We start from the raw sequence: 23,068 nt of genomic DNA, 5'->3' as shown, positions 1-23,068 counted from the left end.
CCATTTACTGACCTGCAGAGCTGTTCATGAATACTTGATGGCTACTGACCCTCCTACACAACCGCAGAAGCAACCAGGGAGAATATTTAGAACCACTCTATTTCCAGATATTTATTTGTTGTTGTCTCTTTGTGTGGAAACAAAGAAAACTAGAGCCTAAAATTATTCTCTCTTTTGGGCTTAAAAATATTGCAATACTGTACAATGGTGCAGATGGGGCCTATTGCTGCGAATATCTATTCCCTTTCATAAAAGCTGTGAATTCACTGTGACCCCATCACCCTGTCTATGTTTAGCTGAGCTATCTGAACCCAAGACAGCCTGGAGTCCGGGCTGTCTCCAAGATGCCACCGTGCACGCTCAGCTTGTCCTTGCAGGCAACCTGAAATCAGAGATGCAGTTTCTCCCCATCCTCGTACAACCCAGAACATGCAGCGCGCATTAACCCTCTGATCTCCCATCAATCTGCACCCGCAGAGACTTTCCACATTCATTTTGGTAAAAAGAAGAGACACGTAAGAGTTTAGGGCCCAGATTTTAAGAGGCACTGAAGTGCTTAGCAATGGACATAAACAGCCAGGTACGGCGCAGGCTGCGTTGAAGAGGACATGGAGAGTTGGGGCAGGAAGGTGGTGAACAGCATCTGGATAAGGGCCTTGTGGAGTTGAAAAGTCAATAATATCTCCTGAAAAAAAGGACAAACACTTCAGAGAAAAAAATAATCTCTGTTTTTAATGTGGGACAGATGCTTTGAAAAAAAATATCTCCTTTTAATGTTGCTATAATTTGTTTGAATAGTTACCAGTTGTATTAGTAATATCTGATATTTACTGGGAGCATTTCTCACAAATAAAGAGTCATGCAAAACCACAGAGTTTATCTAATTGCTCCCTTAATGAGCATGTGGTCACAGTTCATTTTGAATTTTCATCTTAGTTGTGGCAATTTTTTTCCATCCCTGAAACAAGCCCAGTACTTGCAGCATCTGAACCCAAGCCTCACATGCTGTTTGACTGCCAGGCAAACCCACACTGTCCTGCTGGCTGTTTCCATCGCATACTCACCGCCATGTCCAAAAAGTTCAAGGAAAATAAAGGTGAGGAGAGGGTGGTCGTGTCCGCTAGCGATGTAAAACCTATGTCCTCAGAGTGGCGCTGCGATTTCACCACTGCATCTGACTCTAAAATACACCAACGAGTCCGTGGAGTCGCGGAGATTCCACAGCGTGTTCTTGGGAGATAAGGGAGACGAGGGAAGCGTCTGGATTTGCCTCATGATACATGCATGGATAATCCATTTCTTATGGAACTGGTCGCTTGCATTTCAAGAGACTGAAATAATTACCAAATGCCAGATGTGACAAAAAATGTAATCATCCTGATTTTTACCCCATTTTTAATCTAGGGTTAGCTTTTTATTTAATATACACTTACAACTGATGCCAAACAATAAGGGGGTTTTATACCGTCGTGACAGAATGAATACATATTGTGCCTCTAAATCTCATAACTGGAATATGGGGTCTGATGAATAAGTAAAATTTAATGTAAGCTGTGTATTAAAAGGTTGTCTCCTTTTATGTCTCCCCATCTGACCTATTATCTGAGAATATCTCATATGTTGCTACTGCAAAGCAAAGGCTAGATTACATTAATTATTTTATAGTACATCTGACTTAATTAATATTTAAAAGAGGTCCAAATCTCATTTGTATTTTCTGAGCACGTTAGAGGTTATCACTTGTATTTCCATATCTAAAACTTTGGGAAGTTTTGAACTAATTTGACAGGAAAGGCTGTTGGAGGATGGTCTCATTTGTGGATAAGGCTTATGCTGACTTTCTTGGTTTGAATTTGCACAGGTGCCGATAGTGAGCCAGCACAAGAGTTCAAGTAACCTATCTGAACGCAACTCATTGCAACTGTCTATGGCAATTTTACCTGAAACAAACAAGAAAAAGGGCTTAAACTATTTAACTGCATACATTATTAGCTAAATTTTTGATTTCTAAATCGCATTTCCTAGGGTGTTTTGGCGTAGCCATAGCACCCAGGATGATCATGGCATCCCTGTACAGATAAAGGGTAAATACATATGAATGTATTTTATCTTAAATTAAAAATAAGCCAGAAAATATGTTTTAAAAGTACATTATTAATGTTGGAAAGGCAAAGATTAAAAGTTACAAGGTGGTAAAACCAAACTTTTCTGCTCAAGTTTAATTTGCCCTTTTTATACATGGATTATAATAATCTTTGACTACACGGCCCTAGATTATTTTCTCCAAGGCAGTGTCTCAGCAAGCCTATGCTGAGTGGCATCACAGAGCTACTCTGGGGATGGGCTGTCTCTATTTAAGAGGAAACGCTGCTCACAGGACTTCAACAAGTTGTGTCCGGCTGGTGCTCTTTCCTCTGCCCAGGCACTCCCAGTCCCTCCAGCATCCCTAAGTGGTAGTTCTCCAACGTCTTCCTGTGCCCTGTCTGGTCCATTGACCCCTTGCTCAGCACACCAAACCTAGCGGGTGTCGGGTCAGGCTGCTCGTAGCACAATGCCAGGACCTCAAAGTGAGGAGAAGGGTGTCCTAAGGTTGGGCAAAAGAAGCTGTTTCAAGGGAAGTTTGGCTTACTACTGGTAAGTATGGGCCAACATACATGCTCTGTATGTTGTCATGCAACTCAAGCTTGTTTAGGAACAGCAAGAGTGTGAAGCACGTTTTCTTGTGAGGATGACACCTGGGATCGGGAGCTCTGAGGTCAAAGCTGTACTAGTAAATTAAACAGTCTCAGGGCACTGACACTCATCTGTCTCTTCTCTTACGTGATGACACAGTTTTGACCTGGGCCAACAAGCCCTCCGACAAACAATTCACTGGCACCATGCGGAAATTAGCACAGCCAGGGACCTTGCCCTGCAGGCAGTGGCAATGAGCCCCCCTGCTGCAAGGAGAAAGAGAATATAATGATGCCATGGGCCATGCCAGGTCAGCTGCTCTCTGTACCAGAGATCAGGCATGTTTAATTTTTTTCGCATGAAGGTACTCTGAGAGTCTCAGGCATGCTTGTTGCATCCTGATTCATTACACCTTTAACCTGTAAAACAGCAGCAGTCTTTACTCACTGTGGCAGTCAGTTTGCCTGAGTTTGAGCCAAAATGACAGAAGTAACAGTACAAAAACTACCTCCCTGTCAAATGACAAGTCCTTGTCTAAAGTGCTGGGGTTTCCTAAAGAGAAACATTAGCGTCTTAGGAATTCATTAAAGACTGTATTCTGGGTATTTGGGCATGGAAAATGTGAAGCCACATGCCTGAAAAAAACCCCCTAGTTTGGAAAAACTACATGCAAGTTGAACAAAATTTCCTAATGCAAAGTATAAGGCAACATTGATAATAAAGTCACTCCTTTAGCAATGCCCGTAGAAAGCTCCTTTGCATAAGGAGCAGTAATGCTGCAGAGAGTAGATTTACTTTTCTTAGTTCCACGGGCAAAGCAGTAGAGAGCTCATCAGCTTTAGCGATGTTTAACCTGTGGTGTGATCAGACCGTCTGTTCTCTCCAGCAGACTGCTGGCTAGTAATTTCTACGTGGGATACGTTAAAGCCTTAGGCTATTTTCAACTGTTTTACCTTCCTCTTGGTCAAGCAGGAGACATCATGTTCCTTCCCCAGAATCTCTCTTAAAGGTCAGCTCACTGAGTGTGGCCTTTGGAAAGCTGCAGGAGTAGCATGTGGGCTGCCACATAAGGTGCGTGCAGCTGGGTTTTAGCAGCTGTGAGCTGAAAATCAGTACAGAGCTCAAAAAAGACTGCTGCCAGACTGCTAGCTTGTTGGATTTTTTTTTTTATTATTATTATTATTACCTAATGGTGGCTTTTTCTGGTCTTGGCTTTTTTGCTTTCTTTCCATACGGCATTACAATTCTCATTTGCTATGCAGGCATTACTGGGAATTCCATCTTTTATGCTTTACTGATGTCAGGTTTGTACACGGAAGGAGCCTTTCTGGTGTACAGCTGCAGAGATTACTGGGTCTGTCGGAAAGCATCACTTAACAGCATGATGGTGTCACCGCTGACGTCTGAAACCTATCCTCATGCATTTAAAAGCCCTTAATGCAGTTGGACTTTAATGGACACACGATTTTCAGGTTCTGCTTGAAAATAGAAACTGGATGGAAAAATAACGTGTGAGCTCACTCATCACTTGTGGCTCTGATTTAGGGTTGCTGTAGGGCCAGTTGCATGGTGTGGTAGAATTCTCCACTCGTACTGATGCTAAAGGCCAGACCAGGAGCAGCGGGGCCCAGCTGGAAGAGATGCTTCCGAGGCAGTCCTTGCTTCCCCATGAACAATTTGAAGGTTTCCCGAACCCAAGCCAGACACTGGGTGGATAAGCAGGGCCTTTTGCATTCCTTTCTGATTTGCGCTCAGTCTGTTCTCTGATCTTTTATTTGTTTGGTCTGTATTTCTAATGGTTTATGGAGTATCTTACAGGTATTTGAGTTCTCCAGCTTGGAGCATCTGCTTCTTTTTAGAAGACCATTTAAATCATAGTAAGGGGATGCAGCTTTATTCTCAGTGTTAACTCCAGAGAGCGATAACTGTGTGGTATTCTGGAATCTGCTTATTTACCCACCTGTGCCTTTGGCTTTTTCTGTCTATATTGTTTATTTATACTGCAATTTCAGTGACTGCAGTCTGGAACATACCAGTTATGAGGAGGTCACTGGAAAATAAGTAAATATGCACATAAAAGACTGATGAATCATTTTTTGTATGGTATTTAAAATGCTAAGCAGCAAATTAAGAGCTTGATCCAGCAAACTTCATTGTGTAGGTAGTTTCATTGACCTCATCAGCATTGACAGCCTTTGTGTGTGAGGGTTTTTTCAATCTTTGTGTGTGACAGTGACATGAAAATGATTTAGAAATGAATAAACATATCTAGGAATGTCTGAATTTCAGTACTTAGCACCTTTATGTTAAGGAAACATACTAGTTTTAGTTGTGATGCATTTCAGCAAAGCTACATTCAATGTATTACTGTTTAAAATAAGCTGTTGATGTTTAGTGAATACAGGCATGTAAGAGTCCAGTCAAAATGCATAGTATTCCATGCTATATTTACAAACACTCCACAGTGAAAAAATATTTAATATTTTTTACAAGGCATAGTAGTTTGATTTTTTTTCCCCTTGAGCAAGATTATGGGGTGGTGCCTTGGAAGATCCATGGAAACTTTTGTTGAGTGTTCAAAATTTCATGGTCAAGAACAGGAAAGTTTTGTAGCTGTTACAAAGGAGTGGAATTAACTAATAACGCTTTCTTCACACAGTCTTTTTTCATCTCAACACCAGCCCCAAGGAGCCATTTAAAAACATGTTCATAATGAAGCTCTAGAGACTGCGGTATAACCACCTGTGGTTCAGAGAAAGGTTCTAAAGCTTTATTTTTCAGGGCTCCAGTGTATCTGACTAACGTACATTGAATTCTCAGAAAACTTCTTGCAATCCCTAGTCACTTCATCAGGGCGCTTATTCTGTTATATATGCAAACTATTTCCTGCAAAACTTGGTGGATTCTTTTTAGAAGGCGTAAAGAAATACAGTCTGATGCTGTGTATATTTTCAGGGATCCATGGGGAACACATCTAGAGGATGAACTTTGTCTGTCTTGACCTTCTTCTGTATTCTGGATCCTCAAGCGACCAAACAACAATTAATCCTCCATTGTCTTCAGTAGCCCCAGAGCTAAGAGTTTTCTTCTGTTTTTCTCCTGCAAGTGACTGCCTGAGAGTGACTCTAGGACAATGCAAAGCAATATTCAGAATGGAACTTGACAATTAAATGCTTCTGCTAATTGGGTGCATACGCTGTGGCCATTAGCACGGAGTCTGACTGTCACAGGCAATCCCAGAACAGAACCTAACAATAAATATAAAGAAAGAGAAACATATTGGGCACAAATGCTGGAGGGAGGAGGGTAGGAGAGGGGAGAAGGGTGAAGTGAAAGAGCCAGGAATTATGGAACCAGTCAGGATGCCTGGCCTTTCAAGGGAAGCACTGGTAATAATGTGTATATTTGGTAAGATTTAAAATTTATTTTATTTAACACAGTTGTTCAATCCAGAGGAAATGAAAACTCTCTGATCTTATAGAGGAAAGCACAGTTAAAGACCCAAAGACTAAGGCAAAAGGGTGCATTCTGCTCTTTTCTCAATTATAAAATAATGTTTTACTGAAAATACTGAAATAGGAAAGGCTGCCATTTTCCAGCAAAACTCTTAGGGCTAGAAGTGAGGTGAAATGCCCTTCCCTTTCAAATAATTTTTTTTTAATGATTGAAAATACAATAATTTGATAATGAATATATAACTCCAGACTTAGCGTGAACCTGATCTTAACAGTTCGTCTGGAGTGCCCAAGGGAAGACACACTATGCTTTTCAATATAAGTGGTAGTTCTAATTCAAAATAAACACCAGTGCACTGCAGTCGTGTATGCAGCAGTTTTAATCAATAGATTCTTCAGCTGAAAGATACTGGCCTTGATTTTACAATTAATTCTCTGGTTTTAACATAATTTGCACAATCATACTCCTTTCTTACAGGGTCAGTCATCTCAACTTTATAATCTCTGCCTCCTAGCTTTATCTGTTGTTAACAGCTGTAGGAGTTAATTGAGAGGTGGACTGAGGTCTTTTCTGTATTACCTTCTCTTTCAAGCAGCTGCTAGTCAGCACTGTTGTGTATCTAATGTTGTTATGTGGATACTGTTGGACTCTGAAATCGATGCACCAGATGATAGATAGAATTTATCTTAGAAAATGAGGATATTTGCCATGCAGATTTCCTCATCTGAGCTATTCATCTCGTCTGCATCTAGTCAATGGAGAAAATAAAGCACTTCTGCTCATCTCACCCTAACATAGAGATCTAAAATAAGTTGAATGAATTGCATCCTAAAATTGCCTAGTTTTCTCTGATCCCCATGAATAGAGATTACCATGAGTGATGCAGTTGTTGACATTTATTCTGTAGACATAGGAATGTAGGTGAGATGAATCTGGCCACTGCCTTGGCATTTTCAGCAGTTCTCTCCGTTTGGTAATTGACAGGTTATGCTATGGCTGAGCAGGTCTATAAATGAAGTAACCACAGCCTATGTTGCAATATCTTCTTACGAAAAGCAGCAGGTGTTCCCATCATCATTCAGTTAATGCAGAGCAATATGGGCAAAATAATGCTTTACAGCTTCAGAATACCTAAAAAAAGGTACTGAAGGTATTCAGGACTCTGTTTTGCTATTGCTAGAGGCTTTTTGCTACAGGAAAACAGTCTAGTTGAGATTTAGACATCAATAAGACAATCAATCACAGAGCTGAAGAAGATTTAAAGAGATCAACTAGTGCAGCCAAATTCCTGAGGCAAGATCATCTTTAATGAAATTATTCTTGCTTTTACAAAGCTCCCAAGTTGGAGACTTCAAACCACTAGTATCTAAGTTGATGCTTTCTTATTGTAATTTACAGCCATTACTTCTTGTCTTGTCTACTATGGACTTGAACAACAGGTGAATCTCCTTCTCTTCCACCAGTTATTTAATAGACTGCTGTCATGTCACTACCCAGTCTGTTCTCTAGGCTAAACAATCTCGATTTGTCCAGTTTTTCCATATGGTGCAGTACTCTTCTCAGCATATCTCAGTTCTGTCCGACTGCTCCTCATCCATTTGATATCACATCCAAAAACCGGACATGGTATTGTAATAGGGCCTTGCCAGACCTGAGTAAGGTGGAAAGACCAATTCACATGTTTTGCAGGTTCATGTTGCTGTTTATAAGTCCCAGTCTGATGTTTGGTTTTCTTGCAGCAATATGATGCTGTTTGCCTGTGCTCAGGAATCATCTTGGATAATCCACAGATCCTTTCCTACTACTTTTTTCTTTTTGAATCTCCACTTGTCACGACTCCACTTTGAACTCAAACCTGTCCTCTGGCAAGCTAGCTCCCTTCCATCCTTGAATTTAGTAAGCCATCACTCCTCTCCATCTTTATCACTCCTCTCAACAATGTAAATATTAAACAATACCATGCCAGGGCAGGCCCTTGACAAACATCTCTCAGCACACCTCTCCATTTTGACTCTGAATCAGAGCTAATTACCCTGAATATGTTTTTCCAACCAGTTTTGTAGCCAGGCAATAGCATTTTTATCTAAACCATCTTCCTCAATTTGTTCAGAGTCCGTTATGAGGAACCTTAAAAAATTCCTGGTATTTGACTTCTATTGCCTTTTATCTGTCCACAAGATCGGTTAGGCTGTTGTATGAGGAGATTAGACTGGTCTGATACAATTTGGTCTTGACATATCTGCAGAGAAGCAGACAGGTAGGTTAACAAAAGGACTTAAGTGCCACCTAACTGTCATTTCAGATATCTAAATGATATCCTCAAAACTCATAGCTTCTAAATTCCCTGGCTTTTACGTTTCTTCTGGGAAGTTTGTATTTTCCCAAATGCAGTCTGCAACACCAGTAACATTTAGTTCTTAAATCCCAGCAGGATTAAGGGTCTCTAACTGAAGCTATGTGGAAAATAAATGAAGATTTAATGGGAGAGATATGAAGAAGAAGAAATTATGCCATTAATCCAGGACAGAGACCTTCAAGTTCTGGTCACTGTTTAGAACAGTTTCTTTATTTTCCATTAGAATGTCACTGGATACAAAAACCCAGAGGGATATTAAGCTGAACTTAAATTTATAAACTACCTTTTTAATAGAGGAATTGTATGTATTGCAGTGCAATGATGCAGCTTGCGATTAGTCACTAAAATGTTAGGAACTACAAAGGCATTAATTGTAAACTGTAATTGTTCTGGGTTTTTTCCCCCCCTGAGGTATAGCATCTGCTAAACACAAAAAGCACCAAACCACCAAGAAACAAATACAAACCTCACTGGAGCTGTAATTTCTGACTTCAGTTATTTTTATAGCCTTGTTGGCATTAAATGAAATTTTATATGCATAATACTGTATTTGTCTTAGAATGTTTATTTCTGCTGCCTTTATTGGCTTCGGTCTGACACAGTTAACTGTTAATCAAGAAGAAAAGCATGCAAGCATCAATGCGTAAGCATAAAATCAGGTACTGATGGAACAAATCTCAGACACTAATTCAGCATGGTTTATATACCAAGCAGACTGGAAAAAACTTGGTAAAACAAGGCTGTTTCCCTGTGTTTTACTTTATGAAAAATCTCAGTTTTAAATTAGTACTGTACTAATCCTACAGCGCTAGAGACAGATTTTTCTTGTGGATAAGTTTAACAGCTAATCCTCGGAACAGTTTATGTTGAATTTGGGACTTTTATAAGGACGTTGTGTCTCACGCAGATTTTATGATCCTTAATAGAATGCAGCTTTTTCTTGAATCAAGCCATTTACAAAGTATTTCTACTCTGCTCTGCATTCACTAAACGTGTACAAATTTAGCTCTGACACTTCAGTGGTTCAAAGTTGGCCAACAGGTTCAGAGCTCTTCAAATGGTCACACGGACAGTGTGATGGAAGCATGTACAGTATAAGTATAAAAGTATGAATTCTATCAAAAAGGATTAAAAAATTGAGAGGTAGATATTAAGGCTGGCACCATCATTCCTAGAGCCCCTGGAAAGATTTACCTCAAGGAAAGAAATCCTGCCTGTCTAAAATGATAAATATTGGCTTTTGCACTGAATCCTAAAGAGTGGAGGTAAGAAATGACCACACTGCAAACTTGATGTGCCTATAATCCATGTTGCCTAACTTTATGAGATTATTAACCCGTGTTAGTCATCTTTGCAAAAGATGAGGCTCAGATAGATTTCACATTTAGCAAATATGATGTTAGCAGAAAGTAAAGACTTCTAGGAGGAACACGAGACTGTAAGAGATCACATTGATCAACTCCACTCCTTTTGAATGGCAGAAAATAGTCAATTTATGTCTACTTTAAAATGGTCCATAGAGCATCCAATCATGCCACCATATGCAGCAAACCACAAAACACTTCCTAATATATACATTCAGTGAACGATGAAAAGATTCAAGCATCCTGTACTCTGCAAAAGAAAGGGGAAGATCAAGAACATGACTAATGCCTGGGTACTTGAAATAGTGTGCGTGTGTGTGTGTATAAATATATTATTTTTCTGCTTGCTTCTGAAACTAATTGTGCAGTTTTTATAGTCGAGAGTTGTTTGTTGTGATATATTCCACTGGGAAAAAAGGGTGCATTTCAGAGAAGGATTAAGTAATGCAATCTGTAGAAATATTACAGTATCTGTAATGAATGCATTATAATACCTAAAAAGAAATTAAAATCCTCAGTTCTGCAAATACTTATGGAGGTATTTGACCTATATAAAATCCTTGCCTTTGATGTTTCATTATATTATACATACACATATGTGTACACATGCATATATTTATTTTAAAATGTCACTGTGTTAAGAAAAACTTCTTATCTATATTGAATGTACTGTATAATCCAGGTCTCCAAATTATGTAGTTAAGTCTCATGTCCTGAATATATACAGACTGCAAAATTGTATTCATTATGTTTTAAAAGTTGGAATTTTCTGCATAAAAATACATACAGGACAATATCCTGATCACAGAATCACAGAACCATTGAGGTTGGAAAGGATTCCAACAACGACACTAAAGCAGGGTCAGCTAGGGAAGGTTGCTCAGGAACACGTCCTGTCAGTTTTTAAGTATCTCCAAGGATGGAGCCTCCACAGCCTCTCTGGCCACCTGTCCTAGTATTTGACCACCCCCACAGTAACAAAGGGGTTTTTTATGCTTAAGTGGAATTTGTCGTATTTTAATGTGCGCCCATTACTTCTCATCGTGTCACTGGGCACCACTGAGAAGAGCCTGGGTCTGTCTTCCTTACTCAGCCCCCCATCAGATATTTATACATATTTATAAGACTCACCTGAGCCTTCTCTTCTCCAGGCTAAAACATCCCAGCCCTCTGAGCTAGAGAGAGCGAGCCCTCTCTTAGGACAGATGCTTCAATCCCTTAATATGTCCATGCCTCTCTTGGACTGGAAAGCCCCACACTGTGCCCAGCACTCCAGACGTGTCTCACCAGCGCTAAGGAGAGGAGATGGGTCACCTCCCTCAACCTGCTGGCAACACTATTCCATAATGCAGCCCTGGATGCTGTTGGCCGCCTTTGCTGCAAGGATGCGCTGACGGCTGCTGACAGACAGCTCCATCTTCTACCGCTGGAAATGGGAAAATATTTAAACATTTATTTCCTAACATTGAAACATTTGAAAGTTGAAAATTTGGAACACATTATGCAAAATACACCACAATAACTATGACTGTGGTTTTGCAAAGAACTTTATGATTGACATTCATAGTCAATTAAACTTTCAGATAACCAAAGGTTTAACGTCTTTTTTCCGTATATTTCTAATTGGCAATCTCTTCTAATCCACAACTAACATTCATTAAAATAAAATTGGCAAAATTAATTGTAAAATGTATTAAAAATATTACTTTAAAATAGATAAATCTTTTAAAGTATGCATTCTGTTACATCTCCCTTTCTTTTACTTCTACGTCCTTTAATTTTGTGTCCTTTCAAAAGAAAAACACCTTGCTTGAAAAAGCATGAGTGAAAAAAGCATAATCTTTTGAAGTGGAAGTTCCTGGTCTTTGTAGCTTAAAGATTAGCCTTTTATTAGATGATCTTGACTGCTGAGCAACAAATTTGTGTCAGTCCCATAAGAATTCTTTAAATTAAATTTAGCCCTACATTGCTGAGAAGATTAAAGAATTTTTGGAGCTCTAAAAGAAAAAATTGTATTGGATGAAAATTAGGACATAGTCCTTTTCATTATTTTCTTCCTGAGGAAAACCGTTGTAAATTCATTTGTACATGGGAGCATGGATACATGTATGTATCTACATCTATAGCTGCATCTCTATCTAGCTATATCTACCTATCTACCTGTATCTACCTATCTACCTGTATGCACACGCAGTCAAGGCAAGGTGAACAAACAGATTTCAGATATGTAGTTTTCAGGGGTTTAGCCTTGTCATTAGCAATAGTAGGTACGTGACCAATTCCCGTGTCACTCACATTGTAGCTGTGGGACTTGAGTATGCTTTGGAGAATGTACATCGCTCACACAAAAGCTTGCCACAGCATTCACATGATGTACAATCTTATCAGGAGAGAAGGAAAGAAAAACTGCACTAGGTGTAGTACCACTGATGAACCTGATAAAGCTGGGGTGAGGCCACCTAAGACAGGATATTATGAAAACAAAGATACAGAGAGAATGTGATGCTTAAATAGGGTTGCTGTGCTCACGAAATAAGAACTAAAACTAAGTGATGATGATGGTAGTCTTTGGGGATGTATTTTGATGCTGTTCCAAATTCCTTACCACCAGTACCTCATTTTGATACACCGTATCTCCTGTACTGATGATCATCAGACAAACATATTAGCATTGTGCTGGCAAGCAGTAAACTTTGTTTCGCCTTTACCAGCAACCTGATACTGTAGTTGTTTTGTTTGAGAATTTTGAATGGTAAGATCTTCTCAGAGAGGCTTTGCAAGCACTGCAGCACCCCAGCCTCAACAGGGACATGTCACTATTCTCCAGCTGAGGACAACAGCAGTAACAAGCAAAACCCCCATCACTGACCTTGATGGCAACTAACGGCACAGATAACAGTAGCCATACAATTTTTAGCACTAATCTTTTTCTCCCATTTCCTCACGCAATCAGATAGGGTCTGTATGGCTTCTGTATCTTGTTCTGTCAGGCTGATTTCAGATAAGATTTAGGAACAACAGAGCTTAAATCCCACATTGCTAATATGTGATGACTAGCAAGTGTAAAAATAAATGTGCTGTAAGTCCAAGGCATCTGTCACACCTTAGTGCAAAGTATCCAATAGCTAATGTTAAGTACCTAATACCCAAATACCTACTGTGACTGAGAGTCTTCCATCAGAAACGCTCCTTCAAAAAGAGCTTATGAAAATATCATCAAAGAATAGTTCAATAATCTTCAGAAATCTGGAGTATATTGTAGCCTTTAGAGATATGCTAACCCTACTGCACGGCAATTCTTCTCCTTTGAAGTAAATTAATTCTTTCTGTATCATGTAATGAATATTTTATTTAAAAAAGTAAATAAAAAGTAACATATAAGTATGCATTATATATTTCCCTCCACACATGCTGCTGAAAGAACAGCAAAATCAAAAGACCAAACTAAAGATTATGTGTGCATTATTACTGAGGTTTGAATGAAGTGATTTTCTTTGAAATCTGTGCATTTTCTTGTGAAAGCTTTACAGTGCGTCATTTCAAATAGCAGAAAGTGCTTAAAACAAGTTAGCAAGACAGGAGAACTAAGCTCCCTATCTTTCACAGACTACCTGTGACTGTGCAAGCCACTTCAGTCTTTTTTGCAAAGGCAGTAGACATGTGTTCTTTACTTTCCATTCAACCTCAGGCCTGATTTTTGGGGAATCTTGTCTGTCTTCACCCTTCCCTGTAAAGAATATGATAAATTTTTAGCATTTCTGAAAAAACAGGCTATTAATATTTTGAGTTGGACATACAGTTGCTCAGATATTTGCAATTTATTTAGGAATTTATACGTGTCATTTTGTAACAGAGTTGCATATACTGAAAAGAAAAGACTATAATCTTTACCTACCTGTTTTTGGTAGGAGAGTTTCAAAGCCAGGAACCTTGGAGAACCTTCAGGAACTGCACTCATTGGCACAATGAAAAAAGAACATGAGTTTTTATTTAGCACCATGTTGCTGTAAATTACACCTGAACCCATTGATTGGTAAGAATATAAAGAATATTGCAGAGATGATGTATCATATATACTCACCTTTTATACTGAATGAGACAGGAATTCATAGAAAAAACCACTGAGCTCATGTAACGGTTCACATAACGTGTAAGAGTAGGGAGACAAAACTAAGGTAACACAATAATTCTTAAATTTAAAGACTTGCAACTGCAGTAAGTACTAGTATCCTTTTTACATAGTGTTTATGCAGATTTTCATATATACTTAAGGAAATGTGAAGCATCTGCCCAATGTGGAGAACTGTCAGTAAACTGAGGAATTTTCTGTTCACAACATGATTGTTTCTCCCTTGGGCCAAGTAAGTGGTGGCATCAATAGCTACTACCACGTGTGAGAAAGCCAATACAGGACCACACAATTTGCTTTCTAAAAGTATTGTTTACTTTGGTTTTCTCGTTTGTTTTGCTACAGGAAGACTGTGGCTACGTGAATTTAAGCAGCTATATGCACCTGGCAATATGCACCCGTGGAATATGGACTGGACTAGTGAGAGATTGTATATTTGACTCAGGAGACAATCATCTGGGAAACTTCTGCTTCTCTGAACTGACACTCAGATCACCTGTCTTCTGGTACAAACCTGATAGCCTGGTAATGGCTTATAGAGAAAACAATTTCATGGGAAAGTTAAACATTTTAATTTGTGGGACTAGATTCACAGGAAAGTTGAGACCTGCTTACTGAGAGAACAGCTAATTTTATATTCACCTAACCCATGGTGTGACCTAATGGCTTCTTAAACAAATCCCAGTGTAACTTAGTAACCTAATGTCCAAAGTTACAAGCTCTGAACTGGTATCTAGAGCTCACAGTACCAGTCAGTAAGCATACTCTCATGTCATCCTCTTAATTTCTCTCCTGCGCTGATTCTTTGTCAGATATTAATATTTTTGTTTGTATAGAAAAATCTGTCTGAGCTCCAAGCTACCTTTTTTTTGCCAGATCTCAAGTTCCTACTCGCTCCTGTAGAGGGATATAGGGACAGTATTGCCATTAAAAGAATGGTTAGAAAAGTTATTTCTCATTAAAAGTACCTAATCTCGTCCTTTCGCATCCTCAGAAATGTCTGAATCACTTTCCAGAAACATTTGAGTCATGAAAGAGGTCAGGCATAAGAAAAAATAGCCTCAATGATTAAAATACAAGCTATTGAAAATAGCCTTGTAAGATACAGAAGCTAAATTCAACCTTAAGTCTTGCCGCATGCTCTATTTTAAGCTCTATAATTAAAATTACCTTTCTGACATGTTTCGTTCACTTTGGAGAGTTTGGAATTCAACAACAGTAGCGTTCAGCTTGCTCAGTCGTGTCTGAATCTAAAACTCTTTCATTTGAAAATTTTTAATATTATGGGAAATATTTTGCATCATTCGGGAGCAATGAAAAGGAACCTGCATGCATCAACTTTATGGATGATAGGCTTGGATATAGTCAGAGTTCAAATTATCTCTGCAAATATACATCTGGAATTCAAATAACCATGGATTTTTAAATGGATTGTTAGCATTGTTAGCCTTCTTACAGCAGCATAAGCAGCAGCAAGATTTTTCAAAGAGAGAGTACTGCCAGATTTTTCAAAGAAAGAGTACTATTATGCTATTTTAATGCATTACCCTCAACCAGGTAAGACTCCACAGCAGCAGAGTTGAAGGGCAAACTAATTGTTTCTTTGTTGTAAAATTTGCAGTTGGAACACTATTTTCATTCCTTGCTTTTAGTGGTGCTCCGAGGCAGCACTGGAATATGGAGTAACATATGGTCATTTCTGTATGTTTACAAGAAAAGCCATTTTTCAAATAAACAGCCATTTGCAAAACAATAGGGGCTTCTAATCTTATTAATCCTCTAAAAGATTGCTGAGACTGGGTAGGGGTATATAAAGCTCATGCTGGCCTGTGTCTCCGTTTTATTATAATAACAGAAAGCTGTTGTCCCCGCTTCATATTCCCCTGCCCCCCCTTTCTCCTACGGTGGTTGCTTTGAGTGTTTCTTGTAGAAAATATGAAGCGAGGTCAGTGGTTGCTGTTCCCCCACGAGCGCTGCAGGCTGCAGCTCTGCCTCCTTCATCCTTATGCTTGGATCCTAAATGACTCGTGCGTCTTTCCAGGGAGCAAATTCCTCACAGGAATCAGGCCCAGGGACGCAGGTATGTGTACGAGCTACAGATACAAACCAATCATAGGGAGAGACTGTCACAGAATAATGGGCAGCTAACGATTACAAATACACAGGGTGCTGAAGGCACTCTGTTTCTGCTTTTTGCACGTTGTCTGTTGCTGCCTTGCTGAATCCCTGGTCCTAGCGAAGGATGTTTGAATCAAGCAAAGGGAGAGACAGGGACGTTCTGTGCAGTGCAGAGACACCCACTGGTATATTTAAGCAAAGAATTACCCTGCCTCAAAATGCGTGTGACAGCCATCTTAACTTCTGGCAATGAAATTGGAAAACTGAAATTACTGAACATTAGGGAATAACATCTTTCAGAGAGTACCCTAAACGTTAAATACAGTGTGGCTATACGTGGCTGCCTGTGTTGTACCTCTGGGAAGACACACCAAGCAGCCTACGTCCCTTCAGCAAATCACCCTAAAGTCGACTTTCGTGTTCTAGTGCTTCTAGCTGAAAAATGCAGCCTGAGGCAGTTTTGGAACCGAACGCCATTTAGAGCAGTCCTAATACTGCTCTAAACCCTGGCAGGGGCTGAAACGGTTTTGTAGGCTCCACTGTAAGAAAGCAGTTAAGGTGTCTAAAAACTGCAGTTCAGATGGAGTCTGCCAGAGTTTCAAAGCTAGTATTTTAAACACCTTCTGTTCCTTTACTATATACTGTTTGTCAACATGTATGATCTAACCTCTTTACCCCTTTACTTTGCTATTCAGTCTTTATTTCCCCCCCTTTTTTTTTTTTGCACCTTTGCTACTACCCAGCTTTCTCCCTAACATGCAACCTGCGTTCCCGTTGCCTTGAAAGCACACCCACAGGAACAACTCTTCTCTTCTGCATGTTTGTTTATGCATACAATGCTCAGTGTTGGATTAAGACACAGGAATTAAAGACCCAAGCCTAAATCTCCAACTCTGGAATGATTAAATGAGAATCTATTAGGGTTTTTTTATGAAGTATCATTTTTAATCCTTGAACAACAAGCATCTGACCCATATGTCAGAGTTGTGAGAGTATGATCTTACTGTAATTGACATAACGGTATCTGCTACAGTCTGCAGGCTGCAAAGCCGTAAGGTCAGTGGTATCTTGTGTTTTAGAGGAGCAAGTTCAAATCCTTTCAGACATGCAAGAACCACCTGAGATGATGGCTCCAAGTGAGGCAATCCTAACTTATTCCTCCTGCCCCTCCTTACCTCAAGCTGCTGAAAAAAAAAACTTCAGATGTCTCTCTACTGCAGAGACCCGATTTCTCCAAAGGGGAAATGCACACGCTTTGGTGTTACTCCCAAAATAAAGGATTGATCATGGAGCAACACGGGGCCTCAGGCTGTCACACTCTGGACTAGCTGAAATTTTCCACTCTCTGGTCCTTACTGCCATGCAGGTGGCATAACCTAGTCAAGTGTTATTTGTGCTCTGACAGCTAGTGACCATGTGTTACCTGTCATTCTCTGTAAATACAAAGCATCACGGTTGCAGACCCCACTCCCCTCAAAATTTGTGTCTCATGTACAGTGGGAATTCACATCTCATAGTTTTGCAGGTTCTGCAAGTCCTTCCTGCAGCAGCCATCACAAATTTGGCAGCTTGTGACTCCTCTGCAGCTCATTTCTCCACTCTGGCCCCGTTTGCTTTCCTCCAAGCAGCTATGCAGCAAGATCCATACTTATTTTGGGGCAGGGCACCTTCCTGCCTGTGCATTCACACAGCCCTTCTGTCCTTTGTTTTCCTCTGGGAGTTTTGATTTCTGCAGCAATTTACAAAGTGGAAAATTTGCAGCAAGGAAGAATAATTAAGATCCTGTACTGAAGATGCAAAGTCCAGCAAATAAACTTGGGCTTAAGAAAAATTCTGTCATTTCAAAATTATTCTCCTAACTTGGGAAGAGGGTATTAATGGGAAGTTTGGACCTGGCGTTACCAGGCACATCCCTCGAGGATGCCGAGCATCGCCCCTCTTGCCCAGGTGCACCCTTGGGGTCCACTTCGTCTCCCTCCTCTTTTCCTGCTGACGGTGGATGCGGGCGCTGCCGCGGGGCACGGCCCGAGTGTGGGCAGCACCTTCATTTGGGCATGTGCAGAGCGCAGGGCCGTGCCTGCCGGTGCGTGTGTGTGTGTCTGTGTGAGCCGGTGGGCAGCGCCGTTCCACCTGCAGCCGTGTGCCGCAGCCCGCGGGCCGGGCGTGGACGGAGGGATGTTGAAAACCCTCCGCTCCCCCTCGCCCCTCCTGGTCTGACCAGGCGACCCTCCCGCTGCCCCTCAGCCCGCTCCCTCACCCACCAGGGCTGCCGGCCGGTACTCGCCTCCGCCCCTTGCCTCGCCGGGCTCACCTCCGCCCCGCGGCTCTCGCCGCCCACCTCACTCGCCTCCCGCTCCCCACGGCCCTCCTCGTCCTCACCGCAGCACCCTGCCCTCGCTCCTCTCCCCTCCTCACCCTCCCTCGCCTCTCCCTGCTCCCCCCCACCGATCCCCGCCCGCCCTTCACCTCGCCCCTCCCCGCTCGCCCTTCACCTCGCCCCTCACCTCGCCCCTCCCCGCTCGCCCCTCACGACCGCGCTCGCGCTCACCCTCCCTCGCGCGCGCGCACGAGTGACATCACCCCCATCCAATCAGTCGCCGCCGCTCTCCGCGCCCCGCTCGGCCCCGGCGGCCCCGCGCGCGGCGGTGGCGGCGGGGGGGGGCAGTTGTGCGCGGGGGGGTAGGCGGCGCGCGGGCGGCTGTCAGGCGGGCGGCGGGGCCGGGGCCGGGCCGAGGCGAGCCGAGCCGTCCGCAGGTGTGCGCGGCCGAGGCGGGACGCCGCGGGGTGACAGCCCGGCGGCGCGGCGGCATTGCACAGGTAGGGGCACCAGCTGGCTTCCCAGCGGGTGCGACGGTGTGAGCGTGACCCCCTGGCCGCTTTGCGCATCGGGGTCCAGCTGCAGGGACGCGAGTAACAGGCGCCGCCGCGGCGCTGCCTCCCGTGAGAAGCGGGGTGCCGGGGAGGGGGGGCCGTGCCGCGCCGCGGCGGGGAGTCAACTTTCCCCGTGCGGACGGGGGAGCTGGAGCAGGTGCGGGATAGCGGGCGGCCGCGGCTGGGCGGTGGGAGTGCCTGGAGCTCCCCTGCGGCCGGTACCGGAGGCCGGGCCTGGGCGGCGGGGCCCGCTCCTGTGAGGCGGGCGGGGGCGGCGTCCGTTAACGCGCCGCGGGAAGCGGGGTTGGGGGGGTAAGGGGGAGCCGCCCCCTCCTGGGGCGCTTGGACGCTGGGGACGGGATTACTGGGACCCCCGGGATGCCGAAAGTGGGACGCCGTCCCTGGGTAATCCCCTGGCGGATGCTGTCCCCTCGCCATCGCGGGCTGTGCGGGGGGAGAGGCGAGCTGCCGTGCCTTCGTGCTACCGCCCGGCTCCATGGAGGGGCTGGGTGGGGGATGGTGTGTCGGGGGGTGACGCAGGGAAAACCTAATTCCCGGTTTTTACTGGCGGGCGTATGGATTTTGGCAGCGTGGGGGGTGTGGGGAGGATGTATCCGCGCCGCGTTCCTGCCGCGCATCGTTTCAGCAGCGGGTTGCCGTTCAGAGCTGCCTGCACGCCCAGGAGCTGCCGGGCTCCCCCTCCTTCACTTGTTTGCGTTTGGCGTATGTTTAATGGTGATCGGCTAAAAAGGGATATTTTTTTTTTCCATTGCACCTCCTTGCAGTAAAAATAATAGTGTTTCACTTTGTTTTCCCCTTGCAAAATGCTAATTGCGCTTCTTTTCTGTGTCACTTTTCCGTAAATGGCAGTAATTCTGACTGCCTGTAGTAACACCTGCTGGCGAGAGCAGAAATACCACTTGCGGACATTGCCGTTGCTGAGCTCTGCTAAAAGTCACCTGAAGGGGCTGAGCGTGTCCGTGAATGCGGTGCCTGAGCTGCAGGCTGAGCGAGAGGCTCCTTAGGAATTCCATTCGCTCTATGAAGCGCTGTTTAATTCTGCTTCTAAAAACCTACCGGAGATTATCTATGCAGTTAATCAACTATGCTCCATTTAGTAATCAACTATGACCCGTGAGCTAAAAATGTTTTCATTGCTTATTATATTAAAGCACATAAAAAAATACTTAAAGGGTTCTTCAAGGTTTTAAAAATAAACCATTATGTAATTACTGGTGTGTACAACTTAAGCAAAAAAAAAAAAAGCCTAAAAACGCAGCCACCTATGCAGAGGTGGCTGCATCAAAGGAGGTGTTAACAAATACACTCTACGTAATATCAGTCTTTTGTATAAAATTACATGTAAACCAGTAAAAATAATAAACACAGGGCTTGAACTTGCATAAGAGCAGGAGAAAGCTTTCTGAAATAACCTGAAGTTATAAAAATTCTCCATTTTTCAGCCATTAGTAACTTTAAATGTCTTTCTTGCAGTGCAAATATTGTACAAATCCATATGAAAGGATGATCTTTGGCCATGTCATAGAAATAACTGAACAAAATTTCTTTAATAAGAACTTTCCTTAATGTTGCTGGAGCCTGTTGGTAGTATGGAGCTTTTCTTTGTTTGCTACCTATTATCAGCATCATTGCTTGGTCTTTGTGTTTAGTGACACATTGCATCAAAGTATACCTTATCCATCCCTACATTTTGCAAAAAGGAAAAATAAGAAGCTAAGAAAAATGCTTCTATCCCTGTCCATGTTTGTATTAATCTACAATGCTGTTCTAAAGCAATAAGAGATTTCCAGTTTTACTTCTGACCGACTACAAAAAGTAATGCAAGCTTATAAGCTTATAAGTGCCTTTTTGAGCATGTCTTTCTGATATAGTCTACAGACTACATGATCACATACTGTCTTTTGTCTACTGTCTCATTCAGCGCACGCGATGGATGGAGCTCACTTAACACAATTCAGTATTTTTCATTGATCCCCATGTGAGCCCATGATTTATTAACTCCACGTTACTCAGCTCTGCTTTGAAGACAGAACTGATAACATCTGCATGGTCTTTGCGAAAGTGCTTATCATTACATGATCAGAATGCCTCACAAATAATTATTAGTTTATCAAACACTGCCTAAGATGAGACAAGACTTTTACAGGTGGTGAACAGAGGCACAAAGAGGGTTAGGTGAAAAGTATTCACTCGTCTTTGATGTCCAATTTGAAATTTCTACAATTCTTGTAAATATGTTTGCTCAAGTTACAACTGCTGCTGCTTTTAGTAACAGTCTTGAGTGCTCCACACATCTGTGAATGCATCTGCAGAGTAGATGGGAAAAAGAGGAATTCACAGTTCATTACAAACTGTGGAAATTTTGGCTTAAATGGTGTGCATGACAGTAAGAGCAATGGGGGAAACTACAAAAGGGAGGACTTTAGTTGTTGAAGCCTTTGTGGAATATTACAGAGCCCCTGTCTCTCTTTCTTTCTGCAAGCCCTGCCTCATTCACTACACGTATTCCTATTCTTCAGTAGGTAAGACAAAAGTCCTACCTGCACTAGATGTTTCGTAGCATCTTCTGTGCATGTTCATCCCGTGCAATGAGACACGGTAACTTTGAAGGAGGAGTACATGTTTATTTAAATATTGTATAAAAATGTAGACGCTCAAGTGAAGTTAATTATGGTTGCACAGACAACTATGTTTGTCATTTTATAACTTTTGAGTTGTTGATTCAGTAATCTTAATAATATTCTTTCATTTTTTTTGCGGGGTAGAATGTGCATACGTGTCCCATATACTTCCTTAAAATTAAACTTAAGGGAATTAAAAAAAAAACAAAAACCAACACAGATTTTCAGCCCTCAAAGTTCTTCTTGTGTTACTGTATTGGATCCACAGTGGTTATCAACAGGATTGGAAAAGTTGAATCCTTTGCAAAAGCTCTTGAACTTTTAACATTATGGGGGATAGCATGATGAGAGTGCAGTCCCATTTGTATACACCAGTGATAAAGCAGAATGGCATAGTTTGTAGTGCGTTTGCACGAGTACTTCTAATAGTGGAAAAGTGGTGAAAGAGTGGAGTCCTTTCTATTCTAGGCTTTAGAGAGAAGGTATCATGGTGGATGAGGGCTCTTTTGCCAGTTTTCTGCAAGCACAGTGCTTTTCACTTCATCCTTTATACAGGTATCCTAATGGTAGTCTCCTTATCCTTCTGTAGCCAGTCTCAGTCTTCATTTTTTAGGTATTCCTGGTCTTGACTATTCCAAATTTGTCTTCAGTTTCTTGTCTCACCAGTCCTGTTGTTCCTTGCTTTTTGCCTGTCAGCATTCCTTCTGTTTACTTTTCTTTATTCCCCAGAGCTTCCTCTTCTTGATTTGCTACCTCGGTCCGGTGTAGTCTCCTTCTCAGTCTCCAGTCACTTTTTCTGTGCTTTTACCAGACACTGGTCTCAAGTTTTACTCCTCTTCATAGACCATGAGGTGTCTTCTGTTCTTCTGCACTGAAACAACACAGTAATTTCTTCTTAGAAGTTGGTTAGTTTTTGGTACATTTTTAGAGATGCAGGAAAAAGCATAGCATTAACTCAAGGCTTGCCTATGTTGATGGCTTCAAACTATAGTCACTAATATTTTTTGAAGTAAAAGACACTTTTGTTGAAAGAAAATAAGAAAAAAGGACGTGTTTTTCCTCCATTATTCCTGTTAAAAATTGAACTCTTGAATTAGTTTTTCTATGAGGCACGTAAGTATGTGTTTCTAGATATGCGTTGTCAGAAAGCAAGGGCAGACAGGACACTTACTTTGCCAAAGATTTAAGTAGTAGTATAAACATTAGAAATGCTGAGCAACTTAAATAGTCCTAATTATGAAGAGACATCAACAATTCTGACTGGAGCACATACTATATTTTTGCTCAACTCTGATAAATTTTGGGGGTTTCTGGGCTGGCAAATAAAATAATTTGGGTTTGGTCTGGGTTTATACTTACTTTTTCATATTATGTTAAGGTTTTGTTACAGCTACTTCAGAGAAATATTTACAAAAAGATGATGTAAGCCTCTCAACAAACTGGGATCGGAATAAAACTG

At 41.8% G+C, this 23,068-nt stretch overlaps 1 protein-coding gene across 1 annotated transcript in view; it reads left to right on the top strand.

The window, feature by feature from the left end:
• Positions 1–18,806: 18,806 nt before the first annotated feature.
• CNTN1 (contactin 1) overlaps positions 18,807–23,068 on the top strand; it is a 259,953-nt gene continuing 255,691 nt past the window's right edge. The window contains exon 1 of the mRNA XM_054188409.1: positions 18,807–18,913. The gene's annotated coding sequence lies outside the window, so the exon portion shown is untranslated. The remainder of the gene's footprint in view (positions 18,914–23,068) is intronic.

The sequence above is a fragment of the Rissa tridactyla genome, chromosome 1 (genome assembly GCF_028500815.1).
Source record: "Rissa tridactyla isolate bRisTri1 chromosome 1, bRisTri1.patW.cur.20221130, whole genome shotgun sequence".
NCBI classification, from domain to species: Eukaryota; Metazoa; Chordata; class Aves; order Charadriiformes; family Laridae; genus Rissa; species Rissa tridactyla.
Note: the sequence above shows the minus strand (reverse complement) of the source record. Positions and strands in the feature narration are given on the sequence as shown.